We start from the raw sequence: 12,704 nt of genomic DNA, 5'->3' as shown, positions 1-12,704 counted from the left end.
GTGGGCCAGTGTCATCTCCAGGCAGTAGTGCGTCCTCTAGGAGCCTTTCCCCTGAAGAATTAGAAGACAAGGAGAGGGAGAGGGGGTACAAGTTAGAAATGGTAAAACTTAAATTAGGAGGGCAGTTGGAATTGAAAAAAGCCAAGAGCCTGAGAGAAGCTGAAATGGAGAGCAAAAGATTAGATTTTCAGAGAGAGAAGTTAGCATTTGAACGTGAGAAGATGTTGAGGGAGATGGAACTTAAAGAAAAGAGTTTAGAGTTGAATCCCTCTGGTGGCAGCGCTCTATCTATGCCTGCAGAAAGTAGGTTTTATTTTCCTAAGGATGTGATCAAAGATTACAGTAAGAATGAAGATATTAGCCAATGGTTTAAAGCATATGAGTTAGCATTGTTGGCCCACCGGGTCCCTGAGAAAGATTGGGGAACGGGGTTGTGGAGCCGCTTTAGAAATGAAGGGAGAGATACCTTGTTGAGCATGCCTGAAGAGGAAAGGGCGTCTTATACTCATATGAAAAATGCTTTAATGCTGAGATATGGCTTAACTCCAGAAAAGTACCGACAAACCTTTAGAGAATGTAAGAAGTTGCCTGGTACTACGTGGGTTGAATATGTGTCTTTTGTTTGGAGAGCCATGGATGGTTGGATAAAGGGTAGCAAGGTTGATAGTTATGATGCTCTTTATGATTTGTTTGCTTGGGAGCACTTGTCTAATAACTGTTTTCCAGAGCTACGCCAGCACCTTGTTGATAGCAAGATATTTAACCCTAGAAAACTTGCTGAGGAGGCGGACCGCAGGGTCCACAAGGGTCCAGTGGGAGACTCAGCCAAAGGTGGGCAGGGTCCCCAGCAGAAGAGTGGGGGGGACAGGGGTAAACAGAGGGAGTTTCAGAAAGGGCCCCAAAGTAATCCCCAAGGGAACCAAGGGAAGGGTTCCCAGCCGCCCGCTTGTAAATAAGCGAGAGGCCCCGACAGGTAAACCTGTTCCAAGGGGCCCCATGACTTGCTACGCTTGTAAGCAGGTGGGACACCGTTATTATGATCCCCAGTGTCCCATGAAGGATTCCAATGCACCACCACGTGCACCCCCTCGTCAGGTGACGAATGTAGCCCTGGGAGGGAATGAAATGGGTGCCCCCGGTGGGTGGGGTCCCGCAGAAATGTCCCTGGTCTCTTTAGGAGACGTGGAAATGGTCCCTCCAACCCCTCTGCCTAATAACACTAAAAAATATAGGCAGTGGGTGACCATTAATGGCCATAGGGTGGAAGCTCTCAGAGACACCAGAGCAAGTGTGACAGCTGTCAAGTGTCACTTGGTGTCCAGAGAGCAGGTGGTCCCTCATGCATTCTACCCCGTTGTAGCTGCTGACAACTCATAGAGTAAGTGTGAGGTAGCTCAAGTTCCTTTTGAGTGGGGGGGGGGGTCTCAGGGACTCTTCAGGTTGCTGTGAGGCCCGCCATGCCTGTTGATTGTCTCCTGGGCAATGATTTGGAGGACTCCCCTTGAGCTAAGGTGGAGAGAAAATCGCATCTGGAAATGTTGGGTCTGCCTGAGTGGGTGTGTGCGACCACCCGGTCCATGTCAGTTAGTAAGGGTGTTGATGGGGCCCTGGAGCCTGAAAGTATGGCCCAGGTCCCAACCGTGAAGAGAAGAGGCAGGGGGCGTGGGAAACCGTCCCCCATCGTTCCCGCGGTCCAGGAGGGAGCAGACCCTGAGGGGGATGCCCTGGAACCGACAGGAGAACAAGTGGCCGAACTGGGAGACCTGCCCGAGCTGACCCATTGGCAGCAGGATGGTGTTCCTTTCAGGGAGGAATTTTGTGCTGAACATAAAGTGTGCCCTTCTCTTGTGGGGATGAGGCAGCAGGCCTCAGCCCAAACGACAGGTGATCAGTCAGGATCACATTGGATCTACTGGGAGAACGACCTCCTGTATAGCGAGCCTAAGGCTGCTGAGCCTGGGTCAGCCCGTGTGCTGGTGGTACCCCAGCGCTTCAGAGCCTTCCTACTGGGGTTGGCTCATGACGTTCCGTTAGCTGGACATCTGGGGCAGGACAAGACCTATGACAGGCTTGTCACCCATTTTTATTGGCCCCAGATGAGAAGGGATTCAGATATCCATTGTAGGACCTGTCAAACTTGCCAGCCAAGTGGGAAAAGTGGGCGGAAGCAGAAGGCTCCCCTCCAACCTTTTCCCGTCGTCAGTACCCCCTCTGAGCGAGTGGGAATTGACATTGTGGGGCCACTGGACCCCAAGACAGCCATGGGCAACAGGTTTATCCTGGTCTTGGTGGACCATGCCACCCGGTACCCGGAAGCCATCCCTCTCTGCACAGTGACGGCCCCCGTGGTGGGACGGGCACTGATGGGTGTTTTCTCCCGCATGGGGTTCCCCAGAGAGGTGGTGTCAGACCGGGGCACCAACTTCATTTCGAATTATATGAAGTCTCTGTGGAAGGAGTGTGGGGTAACCTACAAGTTTACCACTCCTTACCACCCTCAAGGTAATGGGCTGGTTGAGAGATTCAACCGGACCCTGAAAGGCATGATCATGGGTCTTGAGGAACCAATGAGGCGTAAATGGGACGTTCTCTTGCCATGCCTACTGTTTGCTTACCGTGAGGTGCCACAGAAGTCTCTAGGGTTCAGCCCATTTGAGCTTTTGTATGGACACCCGGTAAGAGGACCTTTGAGTCTGGTCAAAGAAGGCTGGGAGCAATCTCCCAGGAAACCTCCCCAGGATGTATACAGTTACATGCTGGCCTTTAGGAACCAGACTCGGCGCTTCAGGGATCTTGCTCAGGCAAATCTGGAGGCCAGCCAGGAAGAGATGAAGCGGTGGTACGATCAGAATGCCACTCTGGTTGAGCTTCAACCTGGTCAGAAAGTTTGGTTCATGGCCCCTGTGGAACCTTGTGCGCTCAAGGACAGGTGGACTGGACCATTTGAGGTTGTGGAGAAGAAGAGCGATGTCACCTACTTGGTGGACTTGAAGTCTCCCAGGAACCCCTTAAGGGTCCTGCATGTCAACCGGTTAAAGCCCCAATTAGAAAGGTCCGAAGTGGGCATGCTCCTTGCCACAGATGCTGGGATGGAGGAGGAGAGTGAGCCTCTTCCTGACCTCCTGTGTGCAAAAGAAAAAGATGGGTCAGTGGATGGTGTTGTCCTCTCTGACACACTGACCCCTGAGCAGCAGCAAGATTGTCGCCATCTGTTGGTACAATTCCCTGATCTGTTCTCCTTAATCCCTGGTGTCACTCAGTGGTGTGTCCATGATGTGGACACTGGGGACAGCACTCCTGTGAGGCACAAGGCCTACAGGGTGACTGAAAAGGTCAGAGCATATATCAAGGAGGAGGTCTCCAAGATGCTTGCCTTAGGGGTGGTTGAGTCCTCTAGCAGTCCTTGGGCCAGCCCAGTGGTCTTGGTCCCAAAGGCTGCAGCGCCTGGTGCTTCACCAGAACTTCGGTTCTGTGTGGATTACCGAGGACTCAATTCGGTCACCAAGACTGACGCGCACCCCATCCCCAGAGCTGATGAGCTCATCGATCGGTTGGGGGCTGCCCGGTACCTTAGTACGTTTGATCTAACGTCTGGGTACTGGCAGATCGCCTTGACTGATGGGGCAAAAGAGAGGTCTGCATTCTCCACACCAGATGGGCACTACCAGTTCCGTGTGATGCCCTTTGGGATGAAGAATGCCCCTGCCACATTCCACAGGTTGGTTAACCAGGTATTGGCCGGGCTGGAAGATTTCAGCGCCGCCTACCTGGACGATATAGCAGTGTTCAGCGCCAGCTGGGAGGAACACTTGCGCCACCTCCAGGAAGTGTTGTTGGCCCTGCGCAGAGCAGGCCTCACAATCAAGGCCAGTAAGTGCCAGATTGGGCAGGGTTCAGTGGTGTACTTGGGGCACCAAGTAGGGAGCGGCAAGGTGGCCCCCCTGCAACCCAAGATAGATACCATCCTGGCTTGGGAACCGCCCAAAACCCAGACTCAGGTGAGAGCCTTCTTGGGTCTCACGGGTTACTACAGGAGGTTTGTCAAGGGGTATGGCATCATTGTGCACCCCTTGACCTCGCTGACTTCCAGGAAGCAGCCGAGACTTGTGATCTGGACTGACGCCTGTCAGAACGCCTTTGACACCCTGAAAACTGCAATGTGTACAGCACCGGTCCTCCAGGCACCCGACTTTTCAAAAGAGTTCATTGTCCAGACAGATGCTTCAGAGCATGGTGTGGGGGCTGTTCTAGCACAGATGAATGAGGAGGGACGAGACTTACCTGTAGCCTTCATCAGCCGGAGGTTACTTCCCAGGGAACAAAGGTGGAGTGCGATAGAGCGTGAGGCATTTGCTGTGGTCTGGGCGCTGAAGAAGCTAAGACCCTACCTGTTTGGGACTCACTTCCGGGTTCAGACAGACCACAGGCCCCTCAGATGGTTAATGCAGATGAGGGGTGAGAACCCAAAGCTGTTGAGGTGGTCCATTTCCCTACAGGGGATGGACTTTACGGTGGAACACCGCCCTGGTACAGATCACGCCAATGCTGATGGTCTGTCCAGATTTTTACGCCTTAGTGATGAGGATTACCTGGGTGAAGGGTAGTTCTCCCCACATTTCAGCTGGAGGGGACACGTGTTAGACCTGGCATCATTGGCATGAGTCTCTCCTCCATTTTTTTCTGTTTGCCTCCTCTGTTTACGATGTTTTTGCTGGATTATTGCTTTGGGCACTGTGCCACTGCTGATCAGTGCCACAGTGCAAGTGCTCCCTATGTTAAATTGTTACATTGATTGGTGTTACCATGATTGGCTTGGTTGACTTACTGTTCAGACCCTAGTCTAGTGCACTGCGTGTGCCAAGGGCGTGTAAGTTAACTGCTGCTGGTGGGCTTGCAGCACTGGTTGTGCCACCCACAAAAGCAGCTTGTAAAATGTGTCTCAGGCCTGCCACTGCAGCGCCTGCGTGCAGTCCCTGACTGCCATGTCGACTTGGCAAGGAAACCTACTTGCCAGTCTCTAAACCATCACTTTACCACATTTCAGACACCTCTATGGTAGGCCCTAAGGCAGGGTGCATTGTTGGTAAAAGGTAGGTCATGCCCTGATGTGTGTGGCATGACCTAATAGTGAATTACAGCCATTTTCGTTTTTCACTATTGAAGGGCTACCTGCCTCCCATAGGCCAGAATGGGCAGACGGATTATTAACTCCATTATAATCTATCTGACTCAGGGAGCATGGTAGCAGGTCGAGTTTAGTATCCCTGAACTCAGAATTTAATAACACACCCTTTAGGATGGATGGTTTTTAAAATTCTATGTTTGAAAATAGCCCTTTTAGAAAGTGGCTATTTTCTTGTCCCACTATCCACCGGTCTCTGCTGGTTTGGTGTGTGTGTCAGGGGCTGGGTGGCTCCAGAGGTCTGAATGAGTCAGTGTGGGGTGAATGAGGCATTTACACATAGAGTGAGGGAAGAGTAGCCTGCCCTGCCTGACACAATGCTGGCTCCACCTCCTGCTGGGCGACTGATAGCCCTGCTCCTGCCAGTGACAATGCTGGCTCCGCCTCCTGCTGGGCGGCTGAGGACCCTGCCCTGCTCAGTGAATAGGCCAGGTGCCTCTGCCTGGCAACACCCACAACAAACCTGAGATGGTGGGAATTTCCCTGCTTGGACAAAGGGAACAAAGGAGAAATGGGGTATAAGAGAAGGACCCCTGAACCAAGAACTCAGATCACTTCTGACAAGGAAACCTGTACCAAGGACAAGAAGCCTGCTGATCTAAGGACTTGCCTCCCCTTTCTGCCAGAGTGCTGTTTTGCTGTGGAGGAACCTGAAAGCTGCTTCTTTATTTTTGCCAAGGAACAAGGAGAGAGGAACTTGGTGTGTACTCTCTAAAAGCTTGCTAGAACATCTCCAAGGGCTGGAAGAGTGCCAGTCTCCTGTTGAAGTCACATGGGCCAAAGGACTTCACCATCTTTTGAATTGCTGAATTGCTGGAAAGTGTTGTTTCCAGTACACAAGGGAAAATCTGCAGTCTCGACGCCGCCGACGCCGCCGAATCCAGCTCGACATCGTGAGTAACGGCTCCAGTGTCCCGAGCCTTCGACGCCGGCCGCCGGGCCCGATCGACACCAGCAGCAACACCAGTGAGCAGTGGGTATCGGCCCCGGCTCCAAGTGACCCCGTCTCGACGCCGGTATCGACGCCAGTGAGGAGTGAGTATCGGCTCCACCTCCAAGCGACCCCGTCCCGACGCCGCTGCTGATCGCATCGACTCGACGCCCTTCTCGACGCTGTGAGCGCTGCTCCGGCCCGACATCCCTCGACGCCGCTGCGGATCGACCCGAATCCGAGGCACGATCGACGCCGACCTCGACGCCGACATCTCGACGCCGTGGATCATCGTTTTCTTCATTTCTCAAGGTACTGTACTTGTGGGGTCTGTTGCAACTCCAGGCTCGACGTAGCGCTCCTCGCGGTCGACGCCGAACCTTGGGAATATCGTAGACTCGACGTCGTGTGACTCCTGTGGGAGCCACATTGTTGCCAAAGAACTGTGTTTCAGAAGAATACTTAATTTTGTTGCTAAAGAACTATTTGCCAAGAAGAAACCTTACATGAACTATCATTTTTCCTTCCAAGGAGTATTTATTAAGACTGTGGTATATTTTTGTCGTTATTTGGTCTTGTGCTAAGCCTTATATAAAAATACTATTTTTATAATAACTTCTGTGTCGTGTCCATCTGTAGTGTATTCACTTTATTACTGTATGTGGTCATAAATGCTTAACACACTGCCTCTGAGATAAGCCTGTCTGCTCTGCCAAGCTACCAAGGGGGTAGCAGGGGTTATCTGAGTGTGTAATCCCCTTGCCCTGACTAGAGTTGGTTGGTCCCTATTTGTCAGAAGTGTATACCTCTGCCAACTAGAGACCGCCGGTTCTAACAGTATATAACTAACCTACCTCTAATTGATGTTTGAAATTATACAAATTAACTGTTAAATAAATCCCTTGAAGGCACCTCTTTACTTGTTTATTTACATTTGCCTGAGCCCTCAAGGGTATATTGGGTTGTCCACTCTATTTATCTCTCTGAGAAGAAGACTGCAGATTTCGGACAGCTCAGATTCTGAAGACGAGCAAAGAAAGAAAGGTCCTAGATAAGAACCTAAAAAGAAGGAAGGAAAACACAAAGAAGATGCAGTAAAAGAAAGTCAAAGAAAACAAATCCCAGATGAAAAACTGAGAGAAATTCCACCTGAAATAATAGATTTGAATGAAGAAGGGACAGATACAGAGAGAGAGGGACAGATTGCGGAAGACCCCCGAGGAGGTGTAGGGAACTGCAACATCCAGCTAGGTGAAGGGACAAGTAGTCAGCAGGAAGATTGCGTGTCGGAGACCCGAGGAGGGAAAGAAGTAGGGAAACCAGAACAAGTGGTGGATAAAGAGACTGGTGAGAAGGAAAAGCAAGTTGGGACAGAATCAGAAGAAAGTGAGAATGAAATAACTGAAGGTCGAGTTCTGAGAACGAGAGCTTGGAGAGAAGAAAAGAATGAAAAGAATGTCAAAGAAAGTAAATTGAAAAGAACTGTAAAACCAGAAGTTTGGCCGAACAAAATAAAGAGGCTAAGATATCGATTGTCTCGAGTGAAATCACCAAGAGCTGAACAGGTGAATGAAGTCACGAGTCAGGAAAAATCAAAGGAGGAAGAAACAGTTGTAACAAAAGGGTCCGGAAGGACAAGAAAACCTAACCAGAAGTATAAGTCGCCGGAATGGACGTATGTGGGCCTGCCTGAAGAATCCCAAGAGGCAGATAGTCAAGGAAATCCAGAGGAGGCTTTACTGAAAGTGGTTAAAGAAGAAGAAGAATCAGAAATCCTGAGAGTTCTCTTGTCCGACATTGGAGAAGAAGAATCGGAGCTTCAGGAGATTCTGTATCCTGATTGGGAGAAGGAGGCAAAGGACAATGAGATGCCAAACTGAATAAACAAAGAAGCTGTTGATGTGGAAAACGATAATAAAAGAGAAGAAGTAGAAACCTAGTGGAACCAAGTAGAAGCTTAGAAGCTTTGGGTTAGAAACTGGTCACAAAGTAGAAGAGGCTAAGTCAAAAGACACAGTCTATTTTTAGTAAAGATGGCTAACATAGATGGTAGTAAAAGTAGATGTACATTCATGAAAAGATGGTGTAAAACATGTTGCTGTTGTACAGGATTATTAATGCTTTTATGGAGCATCCTAGCTCTTGTAATATCATTTAAAGTCACAATAGATACAATAGAAGGACATCGTCAAAACAAAACTAACATAGGTAAAGTTTTAAAGGTAGTAACGACTGTAGAAACAAACATTCATTTGCATAAAGATAGGTCTATTAACGATTTCTCCAATAATGTATTTTCAAAATTATTGTATGAATATGTAAAGACTATGGACGTAAGGGACTGCTACGTCTGCATGCAGTTACCTGCTTCTGTGGCAGAGGGAGTGACTTATCATCACCTTCCAGCTACTTATGGAATAACATGTAGTGTAATAGCTAGCTTATTTTATGAGTTAGGGAAATTAGAGTATTATTTTTCAGATGTAGATACATTTTTGCATTAGTGCCTGTTAATAATAAGCTAAATAGGGTAAGACCTGCTAAAGTTTTAGGTGAATTTTTCCTAGAGACTAGTGAACTAACATTAGAAGCTGTGTCTAAATATAATTTGACATGCAGTTTGCAGAAAGAAGAAAAGACATTTTTGAATATGGTTGAGGAAAGAAGGCATAAGATGCACAAAAAGGCATCAGAAGGGAAGGTTGAGAAAACTGCTTTGGACATAGAAATGGAGAAACATCTGACAAAAGGAGAGTCTACACCAACAATAGCTCTGGATAGGCCTCAGAAAGGAAAATTTGTATAAGAAGGAATCAAACTGCATATGATAACCTTTTTGTAGGTAATAGTGAGTGCCATGATACATACCGAATCATAGGCGGATGGGGATTCAAAGGTGGAAGGGATCCAGTATTTCCTGGAATATATTTTATCTGTGGGAACAGGGCATATTATCGTTTGCCAGACCATTGGTATGGCACATGTTATGTAGGCCTGGTATTTCCAAAAATCTTTCACATGGACAGAGAAGAGGGTGTAAATAGTTTAAATAGTCATTTAGTCCGTAGAAAGAGAGAATCTTGGGCAGGAATCGTAGGTGACATCTTTTGTGCATTGATACCAGCAGTGGGAATAACTCTGAATGCAAATAAAATTAGAAGACTATCTACAGTAGTGGATCGCTTGTCAACAAGCACTGCTAATGTATTCTTATTGGTTAATATTGAAATGGTTGCCATGCGTGCTATGGTAATGGAAAATCGACTTGCCCTTGACATTATATTGGCAAAAGAGGGTGGAGTCTGTGGAATGCTGAAAGTTCAACATTGTTGCACTTACATTCCAGACGAAAGTAAAGATCTAAAGGTTTACATTAAAAATATTACTGAATTGCATGATGAACTTGTAACAATGGAGGTTGAAGATGTATGGACAAGAATGGGAAAGAAAATAGCTGCTATTAAAAATTTCTTAGCTAAAATAGGTAGTACTGTTATAGGTAAAAAAAAATTCCATTAACATGTGTGATAGTTGCATTATTAGTGATACGATTAGGGTGTATGTGTTGAAGAAATAAGAAAACAAATAATAAAATAAAAAGAGATAAACTCAAGAGAAAAGGAAAAGATCCGGAAAAGGATTTTGAAGAGATAGCCTTAGATGAGTGGAAAGAAAGTATGTATATAAAAGCAAAAAGAGATGAATATGGAGAAACTGAATTATGAGTAGGGCTCCCAGTTTTCCGTTTTTACTGATTTTTACAGATAAATACAGACAGAAAACTATTTTTTTCCTGTCTGTATTTATTTTTAAATACAGAAAAATACGGAAAAAATGTCTTCTTTGGATGTTCATTTATCAGTCAAATAAATGTGGAAAAATACCCATTGCAGCTTCATTTATACAGAAAACACAAAATAGAAATGGATAAATACAGACAAAATCAGCAAAAAATAAATATGGATAAATACAGACGGAAATGTAGAAAAAATAAATACCATAAAACCGGGAGCCCTAATTATGAGCTATGAGTAAGAAGTCATTTCAAATTTCCGTAAAAGGGTACTAAATTTGGGTGTTTTGTGGTGATAAAATCACCAAAGGGGGGATTGCTGGAGTGAGGTTTTCCCTAAGATTCGTATACCTCCTCCATTTTATCATTTTGAATTAAAACGAATAACTGATTAATATTAATAGTATTAATGGTTTGCTGTGTTTGAATAATCAACATTACTAATTAGAAAATACACGTGGGAATCGCATTTGCATGGCCTGATTGATATGTAAACTAATTTCGTACGCATACTAATGTCAGATATTTAGAATTTGCATGTTATACGTTGCTTTTGTGATGTGATTTGTGAATTGTGCTTTAAAATGTGAGTATAAACACCACTGCGTGTTGCTTTTGCTAGATAAATACACACACATAAAGGGTTTAGTGAGGGGAAAAACATTTTAATAGTCATTTCCATGTATTAATTATGTTTTGTGTTTCTTTGCTTAAGTTGACCTTTCTGGAGTGGCCACAAAATGGCTGCCATCCCTATTTTGACGGACAGACGATATACAGAAGTCACTGAGTAAAGTGCGCCTGCGCTAAAAGATGAGCAACAATAACCTCGTCCTGACCCCAGGCAGACTGTACTCGTGAAGGTCGCACCGGGAGGAGTGCCAATCCTCAGACAATGGACTTCCTTAAACTAAGAACTGTTATAATTGATGACACCATGGACACAAACCCGTATGGGAACCAAAATGCCCTGAATGGACAAGTAACTGTTGCAAATTATTAGTAAATTGAGAATTACATCTAATGAAACATCGAGCGCATGAGAATCAGGAAGAATGATCCTGGTTCCACCAATCAGATTTGTTTAAAAACATGTATTGTAACATTTTGTTGTTGATTTTACTATAAAAGAAGTAGACTAGAGAGGGTCAATGGTCGTCGCACTTTAGCTTGTTTTCCTGACGTTATGCTGACGGAGAGGACGGTGACACTGCTGGACAGCTGCTTGCCAGAGACTCTGATGGACTGATCAGATGCCCAATTAATTTACAAACTGATTGATCGATTTATGGGCATAGAGACGAAAGATTTGAATTTGACATAGAGGACGCCATTTAGCCAGATTAGGTAAATATGCTAATCAAAATATTGAATGCTTAATGATTCTCTTATGCTTTATTTAGATAAACATTTCAATTCATTTAAGAACTGTGTCGGTTATTATTTGAAGTGTATTGATGTATATTGTTTAGAAGAATTAGGTGTCGCTTTTCCCAGCAACTCAGCTGATCCATGGCCTATCCATGGGAGGAATTGCTAGGTTAAAGGTATAGACCCTGGTGAGGTAGGGAGGAATAAGTGAACTCATTACTCATTAGGGATTTGTGCATTCTCCTCCCATTTCCAGCGCATGGAATAGAGAAAGGATTCCCCTCTCTCGAGGACCATTGATCTAAAGTAGAATGAATGATTGGTGTTATGGGCCCCACCAGTGAATGAGTGAATGAATGTGGTTGAAGAGATCTGTGGTCTGTGACGTAGAAAGGGGATTTTGGTATTCAGCGCTGGAGCAGTTGCACAGTCGCGTTGCACAAATAGCTTGTGCGCACTGGTGCGTGACTGTGTTTTCTTGTCTTAGCCCCCTCAAGCTAGCTTTGCCAATGCTTTTTTTCAATGTGTTTGTGGCCTCTTAATTTTGCCAATGCCATCTACTGTTTCAACATGGGCAGAGTATGTCATAGTCAGACTTTAGAAAAAAATTAAGAAGTTGTTCAAATGGTTAGAAATGTGTACGTGTGTTTTAATGAGAGTCAGTTCTAGGGTTTAGCACTTATTGTGGGGAGGGAAGGTGGAACGTTACAGTAGGTTTAAAATGTGGCATTACCTTTTGGTTTTTGCAAGTAGTGTGAAGTTACATTTAGCACAGGCCTTGCTGCATGATAAAATGACCATTGTTTGCTCAGGTGGTGGTTGTATGCTAAAGGATATAAAGAGATTGTGTTAGAGACTGTAGGCCTTTTTGATTGCATTTAGGATGTCTACCTCTCAAGGCTGAGAAAATTGGAGGTACAGTAAGTTCCGTGATGTCAAAGCATCTCTGTGTATGGTGTGAAAGGTAATTTGCTCCTCAGGGGAGGGTCTGTCCAGTGCAGTGTAGTGGGAGATTAGGAGAGCAGTCCCAGGGTGGACAGTATTAATAGGAAAGAGATGCAGAGTGTGTTTTGAAGCCTTCGTAATATCTCATACAGGTGACCCAGCTTCAGTTTGATGTCAAGAAGTTCCTTTTGGAGAGTTCACAACAGATTAGTGCTCTTGCAGTAGAAAGTGGCTTTAATAATGTATGATATGAGAAATTACACCTTTCACATTAATTGTGCTTATAGATGGGCATGTCCTCTGTAGATAGTATTTTTGTCTTTTACTGATAAGGGATTGTTGTGATCGTTGACACTGAGGGCCTGATTAGGAGTTTGGCAGATGGGATACTCTGTTACAAATGTGACGGATATCCCGTCCGCCATATTACGAGTTCCATTCATGGGCGTCCGCAAGAAGGGGGGGGGGGCAAGGAGGGGCGC

Source organism: Triturus cristatus, chromosome 2_2, assembly GCF_964204655.1.
Source record: "Triturus cristatus chromosome 2_2, aTriCri1.1, whole genome shotgun sequence".
In the NCBI taxonomy this organism is placed as follows: domain Eukaryota; kingdom Metazoa; phylum Chordata; class Amphibia; order Caudata; family Salamandridae; genus Triturus; species Triturus cristatus.
This window is presented reverse-complemented; position numbering follows the sequence as displayed.